This window comes from Galeopterus variegatus, unplaced genomic scaffold (assembly GCF_000696425.1).
Source record: "Galeopterus variegatus unplaced genomic scaffold, G_variegatus-3.0.2 Scaffold703, whole genome shotgun sequence".
NCBI classification, from domain to species: Eukaryota; Metazoa; Chordata; class Mammalia; order Dermoptera; family Cynocephalidae; genus Galeopterus; species Galeopterus variegatus.
Window position 1 is genome coordinate 448,244 of NW_007726814.1, and position 3,567 is coordinate 451,810.

General features: G+C 41.3%; 1 long non-coding RNA gene across 1 annotated transcript; it reads left to right on the forward strand.

Annotated features, from left to right (window-relative positions):
• The first annotated feature begins 639 nt into the window (after nt 1-639).
• On the forward strand, nt 640-2,310 carry LOC103589560. Its single transcript, XR_550399.1, has 2 exons — nt 640-1,735; nt 1,938-2,310. It is a non-coding gene; the product is annotated as an uncharacterized LOC103589560 (long non-coding RNA).
• Nucleotides 2,311-3,567: the final 1,257 nt, after the last annotated feature.

Here is a 3,567-nt window from a genome sequence, read left to right on the forward strand (position 1 = left end):
CTCTAACAAAGTTCCATAGACTGGTGGCTTAAAGCATAAGAAAGTGATTGTTGCCCAGCTCTGGAGACCACAGTGTGAAGGCCGGGTGCAGGCAGGCCAGGCTCCCTCTGGGTGGCGGGGGCGCTCGCCTGGCCTCTCCCGGCTTCGGGGCTCCCGGTGCTCTTCAGCTGTGCTGGGTCTGCCTCTTCACAGGAGTTTTCTTCTTATGAGAAAACCAGTCATATTGGATTAAGCACCCCTACCCCCACCCCATGAACTCACCTGCAGAGACCTTATTTCCAAATAAGGTCACACGTACGGGGGTTTAGGACTTTAAAGTATCTTTTGGGGGGACACAATTCAACCAATAACAAAATCCTATGTCCTTATAGTAAGCCTTCACTCATTTGGACTAATTATGGGAAAAGCTATTATTAGTGAAAACTTAAATGTGGATTAGTCATTTGTTCATTCAAAACACTATGTAGACTTTGTCCTCTGTGCTCACCCCATGGTAGACCTGTGGACCGAGAGGTGAAGAAGACCTGGCCTCTGGTCCCCAGGAGGTCCAGGTCGGCGGGGGAGTGCAACAGAGCAGAGAGGGCTCTAGAAGCTCAGGAAGGTCTCTTGGAGTGTCTCTACTACCAGATTCCAGGTGACCCCACGCCCATTCAGATTCCCTAGGCCGGGACCCCACGTTTGTAACAAGCCCCAAGTGACTCTGATGCAGGGAAACACAGCCTCATTTGCAACCCACCGCCACAGGCATCAGGAAACCAGGGGTCTCCCCAACTGTTCCTAGCTCGCCCCCACCCACGGCCTGCAGGGAGGGCGCCCTGAGCATGCAAGTGGACAAGCAATGGGGGAAGTGTGAGATTGGATCGGAGCAGGAGGAGCCCAGTCGCAGGGAAGCACTTAGGAGTTTGCTGTTTTCTGACACAGTGACAGGTGTCAAGGGCCCTTAGCAGTGTCTTGAAGGACACTTTTATTGTTGTGGAATCCATACACTAACCTCAAGTCTTGAGAACTATAGGTAGGTTATGTACTCATCAGATATTTAAGTGCCAAGTATCGTGCAAGGCACTGTATTCAGTGCTTTGGGATTTGGGATTTTGCTATTAAAAAAAAAAAAGATTTAGAAAATTAATATAGGATTGCAAATTTTTAATTTTTATTTTGCCTATTATGGAATTTTTAAAAATTGCCATCATAAAAGAAGAGACTAATTATGTTCTTTTAATTTTATTTTAAATTTGTATTTATTCATTTTTGAATAGGTATTACCAAAATGTACAAAAGATTGCACTGGAAAAATAAATGTCCCTCCCACAGAGGCAACCACTATTACTAGAGAAAAGCCATTTTAACACCAAAAAAGTGGAAGGACATAATCTCAGAGAAAAAGAGAGTTTTCTCCTAAAAAAGAGCAGTTGGGAAAAACATGTGCCTATATTTTTCCTTTCTTTATTCATCCATTTATTTATTTACCAAGTATTTTTTACATTCCTTCTATGAATTAGGTATTGTTTCAGGTGCAGGAGATACATCAGATAACAGGAAAGTGTGAATACTGTAGCCTGCCCTCTTGCAGTTTACACTCTTCTGGGACTCAGTCTGAAGCTGGGACGTCTACTAGAAGGCCACATGAATGAACTGGGAAACCCCAAGAGCAGTTGAGGGAAGAGGGTCTCATCTCAGAGGCCCAAGAGTTCCTCGGGGTTACTCCGGGCACTCGGGATGCAAAACTGAGCATGAGGTTAGAAAATCGACCACCTGCCCTGTCCAGGACTGGTCAGAGACTAGGCTGAAGGTTTTACGTAGTTCTGAATGGGAATTGAGAAACAGAGTCTGACAATAGAGGTTTGTCCAGGCCTGAGTAAAAATGCAAGGGGGTTAAATATTAGGAAGCTGGGAGGACAGTGATTTTTAGTTTTTTGATGAGGTTCCTGTTTATGCAGAGAAACCAGCTAAATCTGTCTGCCATTTGCGTGCTTCCCTGTCGTCTTCCAAGCGTCTGGGTGAGCCTCTGAACGGAAGCAGCAGCGGAGCTGTGGTAATTACTGGGGCTCTGACCATGGCTCTCCAATCAGGAGCTCTGTTGGGAAGCATGAGCCTCAGCCTTTACACTTTAAAAAAATTAATGGACTACTATTTTTTAAATTAATAGTCTTTATTATTTTTTAAGGCGTTTTAGATTTATGGAAAAGTTTTCATATATGCCCTTATCCACCCATTTCCCTTATTATTGATATCTTGCATTAGTGTGACAATTTCATAATTGATGAATGCATATCGATACATTATTATTAATTAAAGTCAAGTTTACATTAAGGTTCACTCTCTGTGTTGTATATTCTATGAGTTTTGACGAATAATGTCATGTATACCATTACAGTATCATACAGAGTAGTTTCATCGCCCTAAAAATCCACCGTATTCCACCTGTTCATTCCTCCCCCCTCCCTCCCCCAAGCCCCTGGCAACCATTGATCATTTATTACAGTATCATACAGAGTAGTTTCATCGCCCTAAAAATCCACCGTATTCCACCTGTTCATCCCTCTCCCCTCCCTCTCCCAAGCCCCTGGCAACCATTGATCATTTTACTGTCTCCATAGTTTTGCCTTTTCCACAGTGTGTTATAGCTGGAATCATACAGTATGCAGCCTTTTCAGATTGGCTTTTCCAGATACGTACTCAAAGGCCATATCTTTTTGTGCTTGATAGCACGTTTCTTTTTATTGCTGAATAATACTCCATAGTATAAGTTATCACAGTTTGTTTATCTATTCATCTGCTGAAGGACATTTTGGTTGCTTCTAAGTTTTGGCAATTAGAAATAAACCTGCTAGAAACATACATGTGCAGGCTTTTGTGTAGACATAGATTTTGAACTCAAATCGGTAAATACCAAGGAGCACTATTGCAGGATCATGTGATAAGAATATGTTTAACATTTAAACTTTTCCTTCAAGAAACTCTTCCCCTTATGTAAAATTTTGAGTGCAGAAAGAAACATAGCATAACATTTTATCTTAAAATATTATGTCATATGCAGTTTCTTCTTGATATGAGTTTGCCAGTTTGGGAATCTGTATTTGACATTGCAACACAAAGCTGAAAACCTTAGCTTTTATCAAAAAAAAAAAAAAAAAATCAACCCCAAACAAAAACAAAATAGACTTTAATATCTAGCACAATTCTGGGGGCATTTGTTTTTTTAAAAAATTGACTTTATTTTAGTCACAACAAAATTGAGTGGGAAGTGTAGAGGGTTCCCAGGTGCCTCCTGCACTCACATTTTTTTTAATGCTGTCATTTATGAAATAATAGTTGCACGCAAGTTTGTTAATGAAAATGTCTCTTTTTTAAAAAACCCTGACAACTTTTACAATTCAAAAGTAACAGAAGCCGATGGAAACCAATGCAAGCGATGCAGACCTGTGCGATGCGAACACGGTTATTTCTCTTCCTCCCTCCTGCCCATCCTTCCCACCCTGGTCACCACTCAGTTCAGTGTGTAAACTTGTGGACATTATTTTTCTATGCTTCATAAAACATATTTATACTTAAGCTTTTTCTTTTTTT